This window comes from Pygoscelis adeliae, unplaced genomic scaffold (assembly GCF_000699105.1).
Source record: "Pygoscelis adeliae isolate BGI_AS28 unplaced genomic scaffold, ASM69910v1 Scaffold77, whole genome shotgun sequence".
Taxonomy (NCBI): Eukaryota; Metazoa; Chordata; class Aves; order Sphenisciformes; family Spheniscidae; genus Pygoscelis; species Pygoscelis adeliae.
The window spans coordinates 3,437,583-3,457,636 of NW_008825216.1; positions in this window are offsets into that span (position 1 = coordinate 3,437,583).

Consider the following 20,054-nt stretch of genomic DNA (forward strand, 5'->3'; position numbering starts at 1 on the left):
TGTCCACTGATGTAGTCACTCCATCATAGAAGGCCACTATGTTGGTCAGGCAGGACTTGCCCTTTGTGAAGCCACGCTGGCTGTCTCAAATCTGTCCTCCATGTGCCTCAGCAGAGCTTCTAGGAGGATCTGTTCCACGATCTTCCCAGGCACAGAGGTGAGGCTGACAGGTCGGTAGTTCCCAAGGTCCTCCTTTCTACTCTTTTTTCCAGTCACCAGGGACTTTACCTGACTGCCATGACTTTTCAAATATCATGGAGAGTGGCTTAGCAGCTACATCAGCCAGTTCCCTCAGGACTCTTGGATGTATCTCATCAGGTCCCATAGACTTACGTATGTTCAGGTTCCTCAGGTAGTCACAAACTTGATCTTCTCTTACAGTGGGAGGGACTTTGCTCCCCCAGTCCCCATCTTGCGGTCCATCCACTTGAGAGGTGTGGGAAGAGAGGTCTGAGGCAAAAATGTTGTTGAGTACCTCAGCCTTCTCGTCCCTTGTTACCAGTTTGCCAGTCTTGCTCAGCAGCAGGGGTACGCTTTCTTTGATCTTCCTTTTCTGGCTGACATACCTGTAGAAGCCCTTCTTATTATTCTTTGCATCCCTTGCCAAGTTCAGCTCCAGCTGCGCCTTGGCCTTCCTGACCCCATCCCTACACAACTGGGCAGTGTCTCTACACTCTTCCCAGGATACCTGTCCCTGCTTCCACTGCTTGTGCATTTCCTTCTTGCCCTTTAGTTTGACCAGCAGGTCTCGACTCAGCCATGCGAGTCTCTTGCCTTCCTTTCCTGATTTCTTACACCTGGGGATTGAGAGCTTTTGTGCTCTATGGAAAGCATCCTTAAAGATCTGCCAGCTCTGTTCTGCTCCCTCGTCCCTGAGGGCAGTTTCCCAGGGGGTCCTATTGACTAACTCCTTGAACAACTGGAGGTTTGCTTTCCTAAAATTCAGGGTCCTGACTTTACTCTTCACCTGACCCATATGCCTCAGGACTGCGAACAGTCCTGGAAACTGATTCACTCTAAGACTAGTTTAACAACTGAGCATCTCCTCGGATGTCAGAGAAGCTGTTCCTCACACATTTTAGCATTAACCTCCTTCCTGGAACTTCCTGGAGACCCAGGGTCCGCAATTCAGAGGCCAGATTCTTCTAGAGCTGGGAAACACCTCAAGTTGCAGCAGTACCTGGCGGTCAGGGCACTCCATGATAAACTGGGAAACAGGAAAAGTCCCTGGAGGATGGATGAACTTGCTGGATTTTGAAGCTTTCAAGAAAAGGATGTTGTGAAAAACATTCAAGCAAATTACATTAATCTGATTACGATAGGTCACAAAGATCTATATACAAGTATAGATCCAGATTTAATCTCTCTTCACGCAGATGAGTGTGGGAATTTATAAGCGTCTTATTTCTAACTGCAAAAACTCTGCTAAGAAAAGGCAAGCAGTCACTCTCTATGCAGTACAACACTAAAGTAGGCCACTTTTATTCTATAACAGAAAACTTACAGAATTCCAGGGCATCCCAGAGGGGAAAATGTGTGAAATAATTATCAAAAAAAAAAACCCCTGAAAATTATCCTGAAACTTGTAGCACAAGTGAGAAAATTCCGCTGAAGTTGAGCATATTATGGTCATTTCATCACTATCACAAGGAACTAGATGCCCTTCTCAAACCCAGAAAGCAGCAGATTTATTTATTTATAAATTTATGTTATTTAAATTTAGATATATTTTAAAGACGTTTAATAACCACAGCACTGGGACTTCCTGACCACATATGGTTTCCACAGACAGCACAGACACCAATGGTGCATTGAAACTGGAGCTTATGGGTAGGAGATGTATCTACAAGGTGCTATGCAGCCTTGGGAAGTTGAGAGTGCACACAGGGGCTTAGCTGGACACGGGGATCTGTTTCATTCCGTATAGTATGAATATCAAACATGCAGCTCCACTTGCTACTAACTTAGGATTGGAGAAGCTTAAATGGTTCAGTTAACTGTTCTGCCGCACTCTTCCTAACGAGCGTCACTAGGCAGTGCTCATTCCTGCAGTGTTTTGTGAGGCTGCTCCAGAGAAGGGACCTAACAAGAGTATCCCTTCCAGGATGCCAAAGTCATACAGGCATTGTCCTGGGGAACAACTCATGCAACATGAGGCAGAGTTTTCTAAAACTTGTATTTTACCCAACTCATGAGCCCCTCCCCTGCCACTGACCTTCCAAAATAGCACACACAGGAACACCTGCCATGGCCCGTTAGCATCCTCACTGACATTGCTGATCTTACTTAATGTGACATGCTGTGATTTAGTGAGGATGAAGAAGGACAGGAAAGTGAGCAGGAGGTTCCAGGCAGCTTGAGGCAGGAGGAGTCATGGAGTTGCTATCCCAGGAGATGGCAGCATTATGCAGGAACATGAGCAGCACCAACACCAGCCATACCTTGTCTGTTATCAGGTGCATGAACAATGTTGCTGGACACTGCTAAGCGCTGACCTGCTGTATCTCAGCACTCCTGGGCCTACATAATGTCCTCACTCCAGTGACAGTCTGTTGGATGCCATTTCCAGCCAGGAGGACTTGAGTTAGGTCACTAATTCCAAGATGTGAACGGCCACTTTCATCAAAGACTGACAGAAGAGCTGAGGTAGAATGGGACATGTGGAGATAATCTAGTCCAACCCCTCAAGCAGGGTCAGCTACAGCCAGTTGCCCAGGACCATATCCAAATGTCTTTTGAATATCTCCAAGGATGGAGGCTCCACAACCTCTCTGGGCAACCTGTGCCAGTGTTCAACCACCCTCACCATAAAGCACCAGTATGGCTCTCCAGGGCCTTCGCCACCTCTGCCAGAGGGGTGGGAACATTCCCAGCTCAAGCAGCTGAGATAACACATGGTACTTGGCAGCCCTTGCTCCCCTCTACTCTAGAGTGCAACTTACTACCTTAAGTATTAAGAGGACTTCAAGTATTTGAAGTGTAAATGTGTGAGCCCTTCCTTCACCAGACAACACAGCTATTTTAAAGAACTGTGAGATTCAAAAAAATGCAGTTCAAAAAGCAAGATGGAAAGAAGACTGGAGGTAAGATAAAAGATTCAGAGCCTTCAGCTACTTTGAGCTTGTGTTCTGCAGATTCCTGTTGCAACTGGTGGAATTCCATTAATATTTGCCTACCTGGATATATTGAATGAAACATCCATACAGTGACTACTCCTTTGGCAGATCAATCCAAACGCTAGCAAACTCTTTGCAAGAAAGCTGCCATCTTCTCTCTCCCTAACCTCGGACTGTGCTTGCAAAAAAAGCTTTATTCCTGAAGTATGAAAAGTCTCTTGACATGTGGACCCTCTCAACATTCAGTCATGCCAAAGATTTTGCTATCCTGGGGTTCAGGATAATGTTTTGACTGGTCATTGCCTGGCTATGGTCAGAAGAGGGAGCACAAACCCCTCTGCTTTTATTCTCGGGGCTCCATCACCAGTAGAGATGCTCTGTTTATTTGCTTTTATTTTTTTAACATGACATGTTCGGTTCTAAATAATTTATGGAAGCTGTTTGGAAACTCAGAACACTCCTCATCACACAATGCATGAAATCTGAAGATAAACGGATGATGATTTGGGGCCTGAGAAATAAGAGATCAAAATCAGGCAGGATTTATGATTGCTTCAGAAACACAGAAAAACAAAACTAGAGTTATGACTTTCATTCCTTGAGCAAAATAAATCCTGGAGTACTAGATACTTAGTGTGTAAATATATGTATGTATATATATTGCATATACATGTATGTATGCATGCATACGTGTTTTCCCCCATCTAAAAGGAGAGTGAACATTTCTACCCCTTTACAAAGAAGGATGAAAGTCTCCCTTTTGCGGGTGAGGACACTCAGACACCAAAGACGCCACAGTGACCTCGGGCCAGACAGCACCAGTGATAGCGCTGGCAGGAGAATCTCAGGGCTTGTGCTCAAGGCTGGGTGCAGACCGCTGTGCATCCGCTGAAGGGCTCAGCTCAGCTGAACATGGTTACAGTTTACAGACTGAACCATCTTCCATTTGCTAGGCTCCAAGCCCAGGCAGAGCAGCTACATGGCTATTTGAATTGCTCTGGGCTGCTATAATCTGAAGGCTTGACTCCCACTTTGTTGTCATAGCCTCAAAACCATATTGTCTCGGTGACGAGAAGGCGTTAAACTGTCTTGTGTGGTTAGAAAATAGACATGCAGGGTATACTGCAGCAAGAAGAGCATCCTATGGGGATGCTCTCGCTTACAATATGTGGGGTCCTGTGAGGTGTACCTTTGGAAATCTCAGATTTTTAAGACAAAATTAAAAGAAAACAACTACCTACTAGCTAGTTTACAAAGGAGAGGGAAGTATCGATGCAGCTATGGGTATTGCAACACAGTACCAAAAAAGAAGCATGTGCTTTTGGCTGCAAAAAATGCCAGTGCAGCAATAAACACAATGAAATCTTTGTGCGAGGAATCGTATCAGTTTCATTAAGCTCAGACTTTGAGGGAAATCTATAGCATTGCCATTTCTCCCGATTTCATGGCAATTCTCAAGACACCTGCTATTCTGCTTCCACCACAATTGCGGATGTGTCCTTGGGAGAATCTGAAGTACCTTTAAAAACATTCCTAGTACCGTTGGTTAGGGGTAAGGGTTGAAAACTTGATGCACGTGCACTCTGGGATTCAGCCATAAGATGACAAAATGAATAGATAAAATAAAGAGCAATAAAATGTTATTTTATTATTATATCTACTGATTTTCAAGCCCTCCCTCTTACTGGATTTCTGACTGGCAGTTCTGGAAAGCTTAGTGATTAAAATACTGAACATCCAACAAAGTAGCAGATGCAGGTACCAAATTTACTAGGGCAGTATAAAGTGAAATGGAGGCCTGAATATATAGTCCCAAAAATCTGGGCCTGGAGAAACAGCTGGCTAGAAAGGCTTCTGCCCTCCAACAGAGAGAAGGAGTAAAGGAAACAAAAATCTACATCTCTTCTTTCACCATGAGATCAAGGAGGGGAGAGCTTCAAGTTCCTCAGAGAACCAGTTAGCCAGAAATGGAAATGAAAGACACATCCTCCAAGCAGCACGCAGGCCTTCTCATTAGTGGCATTCCCAGCATCCAAGCTAGTAAGTACCAAGAAATGGCAACAGCAGGATAAAAAGGTTTCTCACTAAGTCTCAGACTTCAAGACGATGCTAACAAATCCCACTCCTCCTCACTCCCCCATTAATTTTTCATCTCTCATCCTAGTCATCTCATTCAGTCTTACTGCTAGAAGTTACTTTGGAAAATAATTGCAAATCCCGCATCACCGTGTGCACAAGCCTCACAATATACATACTTCTTCACTTACTTCAACTGGGAAGGTGATCATTAACAGAAATCATGCAACAGTCCCACCGCGAGGAGTGTCAGGGGCTTAGTGAGCATGCTGTCGCAGAGCAGCACCAACAGCCAGTTTTCTCAGAATGAAAGAAAGGATTTGGGGTTTGGAAGGTGTCTTGGTTTCGGCAGGGACAGAGTTAATTTCCTTCCTAGTAGCTGGTACAGTGCTGTGGTTTGGATTTAGGATGGGAACAAAATTGATAAGGCACCGATGTTTTAGTTGTTGCTAGGTAATGCTTACACTAGCCAAGGACTTTCTAGTTTTTCATGCTCTACCGACTGAGAAGGCTGCAGGTGCACAAGAAGCTGGGAGGGGGCCCAGCCAAACTGGCCAAAGGGACATTCCATACCATGTGACGTCATGCTCAGTACATAAACTGGGGGAAGCTGGCTGGGGGGGCCGCTGCTCGGGGACTGGCTGGGCATCGGTCGGCGGGTGGTGAGCAATTGTACTGTGCATCACTTGCTTTGTGTATTATTATTATTATCATCATATTATTATCATTATCATTTTATTTCAATTATTAAACTGTTTTTATCTCAACCCACGAGGTTTTCTCACTTGTGCTTTTCCAATTCCCTCCCCCATCCCACCAGGGCGGGGGGAGTGAGCGAGCGGCTGCGTGGTGCTTAGTTGCCGACTGAGGTTAAACCACGACAGAAGGGCATAATATTTTGCTCCTGTATTGCACAGTAATGCTTGCCAGTATTCAGTGCTGCTGTCCTCATATGAAAGGAAAAGTCTCTTTTCCCCCCAGCTGGTGTCTGGGAATAGAAACAGGAACCTACACAGCCAGTGTCAGGTTACACATGACCCATTTGGCTGCCCAGCTTTAGGTACGGAGAAACATACTTGCTCCTGAGTCACACTGAGTTCATTTCCAAGTGCTCTGGTAGGGTGAAAAAGTATAACAATGAACAAGAACAAAGCTTCCATCAATTTTAAGGAGTTCTTGAAACTGCCCAGATGCCATAAAGTCATCTCAGCATATATCTCAATGGGCTATATCAAACTACTCTTCCTGGGACTGCTGAGTCTTAGGTTTACCTACCTTTCAATGTTAAAGCAACAAACTCAATACTGAGTAACAGAAATGTGCTGAAAAATTTATTGTTATTTCCTCTGAAGCACAGTCTTCAAGCCTCTTCATGTTGGCTTCTCCCACTTATCCCCTCCTTACTTTTGCTACTTCTCTGTCCTTCCTGCCACTGTCTCTCACAGCTTCGCCCCAGCAGTTTGGCGTGCTGGTCTGCAGCAGTGGCCTCCTTCCAGCCCCTGCAGCTGCCTTACCAGCTTCCAAAGTCCTTACAGGAAACACGCAAGTAGAAGGCTTGAAAACAGAAGCAAGTTTTTCCTCAATGCTGCCGTTGCAGCCTCTTTGCAGCACACAGCTTGAGCTCCCAACTTATCTTTAGAATGGGAGAATCTAGTAAGTTGGTACTAGTGCTCTACATTAGTCTGCGAAGCCTTCTTCACAAGAGTCTGAACCATTTCTTCACTGAAAGTCTTAATTACATTCATGTCAGCTCCCTTCACCCCTTTATGTTTCTTTGGGTATAAACTACATGTAAAAATATCTTCTGAAGCTTCTTCACATTGCTAGAATGACAGAAAAAGGTTTTAATGCAAATGAGAACACCACTCAGGCTGCCTAAAATGTGTTACACGTGCTTTTTGATAGGACATAATACACTTTGTTCTGAATTCTTATCTTCCATACCACCATTACATACCAGCAACACCACTTGTTTTGAGAACACTACTGTGAGATTATGTAGTAAAACGGAAATTAAAGATCAAAGAGATATGACACATCCTACGAATTTCAGCATAGTCTTCAAAGTGTTGTAGCCCTGTACTCTTGTCACCTGCCCCCTGCTCATCTTCCAAGTTATCTATTAGTAGATTGTCCTTGCGAACACTGCATGGAAAGTCAAGGGAAGGTCTTCGGTGAACTTAATGTGGGACATCACACATGATAACAGACCACCCATTATGCACTGCTTTGCTGTGTGGGTGGCAAAGGACTAACTTGAAAGCTCTCTGTGGGTATATCTCAACAGAGTGGTGAGCACTGTTTTGGGAATACCTGCGTGGGCCGGTAACTCTACACAAATGACAGGGACTTCTGCACAGATATCCGGTGAGACCAAGAAGTACTGCGTCAATAGGCTGATTATTGATGGGGTCACATAGGCCGAGCCTGGCACTGTGCTGAAATTATTTCAGAGCTCCTGACTCTGGAGCAGAGTCATTCAGGGCTACTGTGCAGCCCTCTGCATGGTACTGGATTGCCCTGCACTGACTTCCCCTGTGTGCTTCAAGGTATTGGGGTACACCTTCCCAAACATTTATTCCTTTGCTCTCTTGCTGATGAAGCATATGTCATCAAGACCAAGATATATTAAAACTGTTTTATTTTCAGATTGGATGTAATGTTCCTAAACTTAAGATCAGGCTCAGTCACCTCAGTAAGTGACAAATGGCAAAAGAAAAAGGGAAGAAAATTGAAAACAGACTTCTAGGAAAGCTCCCAATGTCACAGATTTCTGTGAAGGTAGCAGGAAAAGCAATTCAGAATTGGGTCATGGTGGAAAAATTGTTACCACTAGCTGACCTCAAAAGGCAGGTTTGAGAGATTTAATATAGTATGAAAATCCCAGAGCAAATGTCATTCATAGAACTGCTAGGAGAGAAAGTAATGCTTTTCACCTGTGAAACAGTTGCACTTAATAGGGAAGTCTCTACTATTAATTTGGATAGTGACAATGTTTCTCAGGAGTCCTCAGGAAGTACAGAATATTCATTTCCAGATAAATGATAAAAGCGCCATCCTTGCAAGAGAACAGCATTCCATTTCAGGTCCATCAAATGTATTACCTCCCACGCGATGTGGCTAGGAACGTGTGCCTAAAAGGAGAATGCAGGACTCCACAGTGGGTGAATACTTCATAATTGTTGACCCCACCAGTCTATATCTGCAATTAAATCTCCAGCCAGGCAGGGGCAGTGGTAATTAAACATAACGCATAACCTGCTGGTCTCAGAAAGCAGCAGTTATTAACAAATCTGAACAATTTCCTTCTCATGCAAGTACCATTACTAAATCCATTCACTGGCAGGAAGTAAAACAAGTCAAAACCATCTAACACACTCGAGGGAAAGGAAAAATATGAACAAAACACCTTCCTTAGCAACTCATGTGATACTTCATCATCACAGAAAACTTTCAGCTCAGAAGTACTCATTGGCTTGCAGATGTATGCCTGCATCAAGCAACAAGAAGGAAAGAAAAATCCTAAGATCACCTTAACAAAAAATACTAAATATACAGTTCTGTCTCACAAAACCTACACAAGAGTCAAGAGACTTTCTACTCCGCAAGATGGAGATTAATTAGCTAAACTGGGTCCTGGGCATGGTATTGGCACTTTAATATGGCACCTAAGCCAAATAGCTTGTCTGAGAGGCAGGGTAAATTAGCCTAGATAGAGCACTCTGTAAACATAGCTGTAGGGCTTCTAGAGCCTACACTAATCTGGGCACGTATACATTATTTGTTTAAATCTGAATAGATATAATTTGACTCATGCACACCAGGAAATCTGATGTGTGTGCCAGCGTGCCAACAGCAGTGACCTGAGACCCTGGAAAACAAATACGTCACCTGATGTTGGGGTAAGACTTTTGTCAGATAATCCCTCTGCTTGAAACTAAGAGGCGAAGAAAGCACAGCTAAAAGTTGTAATTGCTGTAGTTCACTGAGTGTTCCCTGGGGCACTGTATTCTGAAGCCTAGAATAAAAGCTATCAGCATCCTGAATAGAGCTGTCAAGCCACACTTGTTAGCAAAATTGGTTGAGAAGATGAAAAATCCCTTTGCACTTGTAATTGATAGAGCCAATAATTCAGGCTTGCCAGAAGAAGCCTCTAACAGTGATGACGTCTGAGGCAATTTGAAACCATCTAGAACCCCTTGATGAGTTTCTGTGAATTTGGCTCCCAAAGGAGGCTCAGAGATAAGCAGAGCCTTGTATAAAAATCTTTCCGTGGATGAATGTTTATATAGCACAGAACACAGTATTTCCTCAATGACAGGTATTCTCTAGAAACTCGAATAAGTTGGATGTGGAAGACCTTGATGGTCAACACTCATCTGTTTGCCCAAAGTCCCAAGTTTATCTAGGTTTTTTTCAATGTGTGTTGGGATGATTCCCAAAAAAATATTTGAGAGGCCCCCCAATAGTTTGGAACAAATCAGGGAATTCAGGATGTACACCACTACAAAAAGCTTCTTACCACCCAATGCAAGGCAGCAAAGATTAAAAACCCTAAGGCTTTGCTGTGTTAGGGAGAGGTTTTCCTGCTGTTGTTTCTGACTAGATATTAAAAGGTCCCAGCAGAAGGTTATGGACAAAGCCGGCAGTGCGCACCCTGTAACTTACTGCTGATCAGCAAGACAGGCAGTAGCTACACAAACCAGCCACCGATGACTTTTGCAGACATGACCAAAAAAGAAAGCATAAAGGAAGATGAGAATGAAAATAATGAGGCAGTTCGCACCTCTCAAGCATGGGAGAAAGAACAATGTGCTTGTCTGAAAGATGTAAGCAGCGGGTGAATGCCTGGCATCCGCAGCTGACTGGCGGCAGAAACAGCCACTCAATACGGAGAAGCACTTGGGAGTCTGTTTCGCCACCACCACTGTTCTTCCTTAATATATAAACTTATAGAGATGCCCCATTGTCAAGAGAGTCCCGCCAATGTTTTGACTATAGATATTACATTAAATACATTTGTATTTTTACTTGCATTCATTAACAGTGTGTTTTTTATTATTTCACAATAAAAAACTATGCTGAGATAATAAATAGCTCACATCTCTGTTGAAGTTCTAAGCAAATCTCCCACAAGCCTGGGGCTGAAACTGGGCAGCTCTGTGGTAAGTGGTTTTGCAGGAATTCTGGGGACAGGCGTTTGCTAAACATAGCCAATTTAGATACCAGACTTTCTTTCCTTTAAGGAAAACTGGCATCTGGAAGAGTCATATTTTAAGGAAGGCAGCCTAAGGCAAGTCATTTTCTTAAAAGAAGCCCAATCCAACACATTAAGCAGCTGGGTTCCGGTGCAAAATTAGATCTCAAACATCACAATTGAGCCCTTCAGGCGTAAGAAGAGATGTACTCAGGTCAGAGAACTCCTCTGTCTGGAGAGGTCCTTGACCTCACTGAGACCCTTGAAATCTGCTGAGAGATAAATGTTTTAAGCCTTCTCCTCTTGGGTGACCCTCAATATCACAGGGTCATCAATGAGGTTTCTGAGCCCTGATGCAGGTTTTTCTTTACTGACTGACATAATTTGAGGTGTGGTTTCTAGAAAAATATCCATAACTTCACCTCTAGAGAAGTTGTTCTGAAACCTGGCTGATAAACTTGCAGCTATTATGACCAAACTCTGACTATGAAATGAAGGTACAAATTTCTTTTCCCAATAGACCTTTCATATTATCAAGATTCTCCTTTCTAATGATGAGAAACTAACCTCCATCTTTCAGAAAGATCAACGCTGTAGTTGGAGATCAAGAATTTGCACAAACCTGGCCATTTTCTCCAGGACCAGCTCCACCTGGGAGTTGAGTGCAATTTGTGAAAAGTGCAGACCAGTAAGTAAATTCTGAGGGTGAAAACTGCCCATTCACTGGCCTGAAGCACTGAATGTAATTCTTAATGTTTTTTGCCTTAGCAAGATTCCTTGGGTCTCAGAAGCATCTCCACATAATCTGAAAAGACAGATTCTAGCAAGTCAAACCAGCCTAATTTTAAGTCTACAGCAACACGTTTTCTCAGTGGAATCCTGCTAAAATCAAGACCATGTACAATTAGTTTCCTCCTTGCAATTTAAGTTATTGCATCAAAAAGTAGACATGTATATAGTGCAGCCTTGAAGTTTATACCTCCTGCATTGAAAACCTGCAGCCATTTGACTTCTATTGTGTTGGTCTACTGTGATGGCATTTTACCAGCTTTCGCTACCCCATTAATTGCCTGATGTGAAATCTATCATATGATATATAAGCTGTAAAATATCCTTTCTGTACTCAAGAAGTGAACACAAGTTAACAAGACACTTCATTTTAGCAGGTATTTGGTCCGCTTAGGTGATTGTAAGACATAACCCAAACAAGGAAAAAGTGCTCTTACTTCCCCCTTAGGGCAATTCTCAGCATTTCTTCTTGAGTGCTTCCTCTTCAGGCTATTCATAACCCGGTTGTAAGCTGTCATTCAGCTATCTGGAACAACTTCCCCAGGGACATGGTGGGAGGAGTCCCCATCGCTAGAAGTTTTCAAGATGAGGCTGGACAGGGTGCTAAACAATCTCATCTAGGCTCCCTTTCCCACAAAAGGTTGGACAAGATGATCTATTGAGGTCCCTTCTAACCTAGGCTGTTCTAAGATTCTGTCTCACACCCATGAACACTCAGTGGTTTCATGAATCTGAAGAGTGTGAAGATTTTCAAATTTAATTGGCCAAGTTCTTTCTGTACTTTTTAGTACCTTTATTCTGGAGAATTTGGTACATGTGATGGATTATGCACAGGATATGGGTGCAGAAGTGCAACAGCACCACTAAAATTCTTCAGCTAAGTATGCATGAAATATGCGCATCAGGATATTCATCAAATGCAGATCATATTAGTATACTGCCAAATTTTACATAATCATTTTTTACTGCTTGAGTACTCAGAGGTTCAAATAACAAAATAATTTTTCTGTTTTCTGAGTTATTCACATCGGAGGTTCCAGACGAAGACTGATAGTTCTCCACGCTGTATAACAATATAATTTTCCAAATAGGGGCCTGCAAGTGATGAGACCCACTGTTTTTATTACTCCCAGAGTAGACTCAAGCTCTCAGAGAGTACAGGAGACCTTGTAAAGGCCTGTGATTTACAGATTCATGGTCTTTTGAGCAGAGCAAAAGATGAGATATACAGAAGGAGCTGACACATGAAAAAAAGCAAAGATAAATGCAGGGCAATTTACAAAAGGACTTGGCTTCGAACAGAGGTGGTGCTTTCTTTGCTCAAATGTTTTCAAATCCCAGTGGTGCTTCCCTGCCCCTAAATGGGTTTGAGTACCTTTTGCAAATACAGCCCAACTTTCACAAAAGATTGAAAATGTACAGCCCTCATTGTTAGCTGAAAAATGCTTTGGCATTTTCTGACAGAAGAGGCTAGGATCCTTTTATCTAGCAAACAGTTTTAGCAAACTACATAATATAAAAGCCCAGCACACGCGTATCATCCAAAACACTTGCATGGAGGTGGCACAGACTATGTCCTTGGATTTGTGGCCATGTATCTGTTGTCTGGCCTCCTGCTCGTACACAACCTGCAATTCTGCTTTAGCTGTGGAGCTGCCCAATGCAGGGTATTTCACACCACCAAAGAGTCCGTTTCTTGCTCACATCCAGGATTATAGATATATGTGATAAAAAAATATTGCACATGATGGAACATTTATGCTTATTATTTCAGACAGTTGTCTACAGATAGATGATAAGAAATAGCTAAATAAGATATCGCTATAAAAATAGATAAAATAAGCCCACAAATCAGGGTAATGCCAGGAAGGAAACAAGCGATCATTATGCCTTTTCCTTAAAATAGCCAAGCCAAACCAAAGAACCCCCCCAAACCCAGTATTTTTGAATGTATGACTTTGGACACCGTTCTTTAAAATTCATTTATGATTCCCAGTTCACATCTTAGTCTTCCTTGATTCAAGCCTGTATGAAAAATCCTGTAGCTCTGTGAGTAATTACTACTTGTGCTAGCTCTCCTATCAATTGATTTTTTTGTTTCCTCATGTGAGCAATGACTGCTTTCCTGTTTCCTTCCCTCCTCTTTCTCCTTTCTGTTCTTCCTCCTGAATGCGCTTTATCATGCCACCAGAGCTGCTTCTTTTCTTTTAAAATTGCTGCCAGAACAACCCTGTATGAAACACTGCCTTAAAGGTTTCCTGTCAATGTATTAAGCTGCTATGCTTCAGATACTGTAGAGATAAGCACCAAAAATATTAGGGAAAAAAAATCAATAAAATAATGTACTTCATAGGTGTGACATCATGAGCGTGATAAGATTGAGCGATAAGTCACAGCATGCCAGACCTTTCAATCAAAAGAATGTGAGAAGAATGGTCTCTGAAATAGTGACAACCAATGACTTGCCAGACCCTGATTAACAAGAAATGAATGCACAGTGTAAGGGTTAGGATTTGAGGAATCCCTGAAGATAAAGACATGTCACATACAGTTAAGTGAATGTAGCATGGTCACATTTAGAAAAGACTTTCTGTTTTTAAAGATATTTCTGTCTCCAGCATTACTCCAGAGAGGGAGTCTCTTTCAACATGGAATCACCTTTATTTAAGTGCATACTTTGCTGATTGTTTCCACTGTAGTTTTCAGATTTCTAAGTTCTGATTCTTGATGCCTTTGTGCTTATACCACTGAAAGCAGTTTATACTCACCTTGAAAAGCGAATGTAACATTCATGTCACATCTCCATCCCCTTACACTCTTTTTGCACAGATGTGTAAAGTACGTAAGGTGCAGTTTCTTTCTGCGTGTGCACGCAGTGTAGAAAGATGGTAGTATCCCTTATGTTTAAGAAAGAAGGTAGGAAGAGAAGAAAACTATGCTAGGATCTTCCTATCCACATTCCCTACTAGACTCAAAATGTGGTCTCCCACCAATTCAGGGAGCACAAAAGGGACTTGAGACATGCAGTTGAAAAAAGGAAAGCAAGATCAGTACCTCCCAAGTACCTCACAGAATCAATAAAATATTGTTGTTGTTGTTGTTTACATTGAAAAGACTGAAGCAAATCCTTTCCCTCTCACATCCTCCCTGCTAGGGAAGGAGAAAGCCAGCTATGAACTTGTCTACCCAGGCGGGTCGTCTTTGCAGTCAGTGCAGATGCAGTAGCTCATGTGAATTAGACAATAAGCTGCAGCCATTTCCAGCCAGCCAGCTAGCTCTCACCCTGGTATGACTCAGCTTCCACAGGGCTTTCCTTTTCACTAAGTTTGCAGGAAATTATGGGAGCAAGTGTCCCACAGTGCTCTGTCCCACTGCTGGGTCTTATATTGTGAACTAAACAGGGCGAGCCATCTGGAGGCACTTGAAGTTCACATGATCAGAATCTAATATAGTATGCAAGGTCCAGGATTCAAATCCTGAAAACAAGGGTGTGACATCTATGCAGATTATTATTTTTTTAAAGAAACTTTTTCTTTCTCTTAAAATCTTGGAAAATACAACATGAGCATGAATCTTCACACCATTGCCAACAAACACAGCAGCGTCTGGGCACGCAGACCATGCCTCACAGTGATTGACTAGGTTCGGCGACCTCCTCTCTCCTAACCCACATACATACGCGTGTTTCCTTGTAAGGCAGACTGGGTTCAGCGACCAGCTGTGTCCTAATACACATACAAGCTTTCTCGTAGGGCAGATGCCCAGGCAGGACTTTGTGACACTTTTATAATGTCTATCAAAGGCAGCCGAACACAAGGATACGCTACGTCTCAGAAAGTCTGTGAGCCACAAACCGTGGGAGCCGGGGAGAATATTCTGGTGAGCTACAGCTGCATGCATGCCCTGTCTGCAACTCTGCCCTCACAGTCTGCCGCTGGCACTGCTTGAGATAAGATACTGGGCTGGACAGACCTCTGGTCTGAACCGGCATAGCCATTCTCGTGTCTTAATGCCCAGTTGACAGCTTTCTATGTTCCACGCTCACTAATCCATTTTGACAAGGACTTGTTCTAACATTTCAAACTTCAAAACAGACATTTTTTTAAAAGACGTTTTAAGCCAGGGAAATATTCCTTTTCCCAGCTCTGGCTGGTTTTAGCACCACAATTGTTGGAAAAGAGATCACATTTAAAAATTTTATTTCCATCTGCTGACCAATGACCCAGTTTGAGGCAGTGGATGGCAAGCTAAAAACCAAAAACAGGTAGAAAAAGGCAGAAACAGGGGTTTAGAAGTTTAGTGCTAAACAATGAATATTTCAGAAAGTTCCACAGGGGAGTTTATAGGGTCACTGCCTAGGTAAGCCAAAGCACAGGTGTCGGTAACGCTCCCTCCACAGCGGGGCAGATCAAGATTAACTCAACCCTCCCCTTCCCCATCCTAACTTCAAAACAGCACACACACATACATGCACACACCACCCCCAAATCAAAGAAGTGCAGTGTTGAAGCTGGAACAACAATCACAGACTCGTACACCACAAACCACTATTACTGCTGCCGCAAAGGCCAGATGCTCCTGTGCCACATGGCAACTGAAGAAACCATATTTCTGAGCTCACAGAGATTAAGAAACTTGCTAAATCATCAGCCTGAGGAAAAAAATTACTTCAGTTTTTCATTCAAGAGGTATAGTGTAATTTCTGCTGGTTTTGCTTATTACCCACAGCCTAGAGGTATCACTTCAGTACCTTTCAGGTTAGGACGTAGCCAGCTCTTCCTCACCTAAGCTCTGGTTGAAAAACTACCCAAACAGCAAGGTTAAGCAAGATGTAGTTGTTCTATGCATTAGAAAGACATCTTCCTTATTTTCATAACTAACAACTGGATAAAGGTTGGGACATACATGGAAACATGTATCTAGGTTGATCAGACTCCCAACCCCCTAATACTGCAAAATGTACATTCATTACAAAATACATGAACATGCTTATGAATTAAAAACTGGTACAATATAAAAGAAAGAACACTGCTTTGGAAGAACAGAGGAGAACGTTTAAATATAGACTAGTTTTAAAGGAAAGGTGAATTTTAAATCTTATTGAGATTTTTAGGAAAAAAAAAATTAGCTACAATTTAAGTCTAATTCCTCCAGGTAGTATCTGCAGTTGTACTATTTATTTTCTCATTTTCTCCCTCTTCCCCATTTCTTTTGTAAAAATCTCCCATAAATCAGAACAGAAAATTATTGAATGCACAGGGTAACCTTCTTATAAACCATATCTGCAAAGTGAGCATATTCTGAATAAAAGATAAGTTTATCTTCTCCTTCACTACCTTTGATTACAAGTGACCTTCATTGTAGTTGAACTTGTAACTAGCAGATTGAGAAAACCATGACAAACTGGGACTGTTAAATTGTATATCTACTTCTAGATCTCATTTTGATTTAAACAAGTTTAAGAAATTGCTACATGTAGGAAAATATTTTAGCCAGAAATACGGTTTTTAAGCTAACATGATTTCGCCAAAATAGGGCCAGATGAAAGTAAAATTATTCAAGAGAGGTCTTGTTTTGTTTTGTTTTTTTAATTTCATCTAGAACAGGTCAATTTTTATAGAAAGGCTTATAAAGTACACAGATTCTCTAAAAAATTAACTTGAATTACTTTTTTTTTAAATTCACTATCACTTGAAATAACTTAACTTATATTCTGTACTTCAGTAGAAAATCTTGCTTTATATCCACCAGACATCTTAATGGGTTATTTTCTAAACATCAGGAAGTAAAGTCTAAGAAAAAGGAAGATCGAAAATTAACTTTCACCAATACAAAGTTGTCTTGCAATTCGAATGGGAATAAGGACCTTAACCTCCGAGTAAAATTACAAATCAACATACTAGCAACTATCGCTAACAATTCAATAATCTCCAGCAAAACATTTCAGTATTTTCAAGCTAGTTTCCAAATATTTTGTATTAACAGGCAATAAAGTGTATATGTGCAAAGAAAATAATTTAAGAAAAGTTTTAAAACACAGTGAAGTATTTAGCATTTTCTTACAGCTTTGAGCAGCTGAACACTGATGCTAGATTTTCATGCCAAACAACTTTTCTGATGGCCCAAGAACAATTCAAATTATCAAAATGAGGAGCATTTCCTGCAACTGCTGGTGTTTCATTTTCCAATAAAAATTAAAACCCCAGTTACACAACTGCTTATTCTAAGGCATACGATTTATGCACACACGCAGTTCCAACAGGCTCGAAGTGGCTAACTGTACATACATCGGTTTGGATGCTGACAGCTTAACTATTCATACGGCTTAGAAAAATTATTCTGTTTGATATTAAGCCAACTCACTTGCAGGTACCTCCTGGACTCACATTTCAGAACACTAATTTCACTAATAAATTAATTTTAATGTAACCTTGAAATGAATATACGTTGAATAACATTATAAATCAAGAGATGGCTCTTTGTTACTTCAGCGTGTTATGAAATAAGGCTTTTGGAGGCTGTTTGACACAGAAGTTAATGAAACAGACCCTCAGCTACTATACATTGTCACAGATGTATCGAGGAAAAGAGTGCAGCAGAGACAGGGTCATTATTTCTCCACACCTCCACTTTGAACTTCATTTTTGCGCTACGATCTTCAGCTATTAACCTTTTCAGGGCACTCAGGTGCAGCTCATAAGGAATCTCCTAACACGGATGGCACTCACAGGTAAACCACACATCAATATATTAAGTAAGCTTATACATACAATCATAGATTTGAACTACCATTAATAAGTTTCAGGAGATTGGTGATAGAATAGCCATCAGGGTAAGTTTAAGGGATTTGAAATCTCACCTAAATGGAGAAAATTACATGGTTATAAGGTCATTCATGTTAAAAAGAGGCATTTTTTTCCTGTCAAGAGACTGTTAAAAGCTACACCACCATCACGCAGAATGGGTAGAGGAGTGTTACTTGATGGATGCCATTACACTTATGGGTGGAATAGCTTTGGCCGTCTGGCTGAATATGAAATTCTTAGACCAAATTAACTTTGGTAAGAAACTTCCCCTGACATTGTTCAGGTACAAAATGGACACAGGATAAATCTCATGGTCCCACCTGATCCATTAACAAAGACCTCCCTTTTCTGTAATCTCAAAGTTGAAATTGAGTGAGCAATAGCTGAAGCAAACTTCTCCTGACCTCAAGAATCCACTCCTGGGTAGGAGATTAAAGGGTGTTTAATCCACTCTTGTGCTGAGGGCACTTGGCCACTTCTCCTGCATGCATAAAAGCTACTGATTCCTTCCAAGGGAAGAAAAGGAGTGTGCAGATTTTTTTTGTTCAAAATCATGCTGTGAAGAGTCAGCTCACCAAATGCCAGCTGTATCCCCCCTCAGTATGTTTAAATCAACATTTAAAATGCCAAAATACAGGATGAAGGTCAAAAATCTTCCCCTAATGTGTTTATAATAATAAAAGGATATAAAACAAAACCAAGGTCTGGCACTTAGATCAGCAGAGAATTACAAACTTCTACCTTCTCCCTCTGATAAGAAACAGGTTAGTATCAATATCAGTGTATCCTCAGACAGAGACACTGTTGACACAAAGAAAGCTGGCAGAGCAGGCAAGCAAATTACCTTGAACCATACAACAGAATTGAGGAGAAAAATTGAAAGATTTTTTTTGCTTTTACAATTTCCAGTCATGTTTCATTCTGAACCGAAGGACTAAGAATAAAGATGAGGAAGGTCAATGGATTATGTTATCACTGGCAGCTGAAACAGCAGCAGAAACATGAAGACACATTCCTGAGTGCTAACAAGACACCATGACAACTCAAGGAAAAGACGGATGTCACCGAGAGGTAGACTGCAGCAAGTTCTAGCTTGGGGTTTGTGGTTTTTTTTAATCCCCATACTACTTTTCAAATTTACTAAAAATTCCAGCAGTAGCATGAAGGTCAATACTGAGAGGATATACGGGGCCTACATCAACCATTACGTAGCTGCTGTCTTAACTGCTGCAATTTAAGAGAAGCTCACACTCAAGAGGAAGCCCATCAGATGTTTTCTATGCTTCTCTGCAGCATTGCAGGGAAAACACATAGACGATAATCCAGTGAAGAAGTTTCTCTACGAAAATGATCCTGAAACCAGCATCATCTAGCTAACTATTAGGAGCATGCTGAGGAATAGCTTTATAAACAGCACAGAGGTAGGATCTTCTGAATAATAATGCCATGAGTGACTTGCTGTAAAAAATTGAATGAGTCCACTGGAGTAAGTTGTGCACTGTGATTTAACTTACGTGGTTAAGGAGAGTTACCCCTTTGTTATAATTATCAAGGCAACTCTTATGAAAGGTATTTTTAAAAATTATTTTTAGTGAAAAATCCAGCTGTCTGTAGAAGATAGTTTTCCATAGTAAAATAACATTGAAACTTTCAGTAATATATGATTATATCATTTTGAGTGTAGTTAAAATGACGCTATTGTGGATGAAACCCCTGTTTTCATAGTGTTCATGGCATTCAGAATTAAGAGGATTATGCAGGTATCTGACTGCAGACAATACAGTCTTGGCTGTACTTTCATAAAATATCTGAAGTAGATCGATCTACCTATAACAATTGGAGGTAAATTTTAGAGATTCACGAGTTGTGAATCTAAAACCACGAAGTAAATCAGACATCCTCTGTGTGTATAGAGCAATTGTTTCAGCTTTATGGCACTGTCAGAAGTGAATCATGTTTCACTGTCTTCTTTCACTGAGGATGACTGCCCAGGGAGGTATAAGACAGACTGTTCTGTTGACGTAAATGGAGGAAACAATGAACCCAGGCTTAGTAAGAACTTCACTGTAT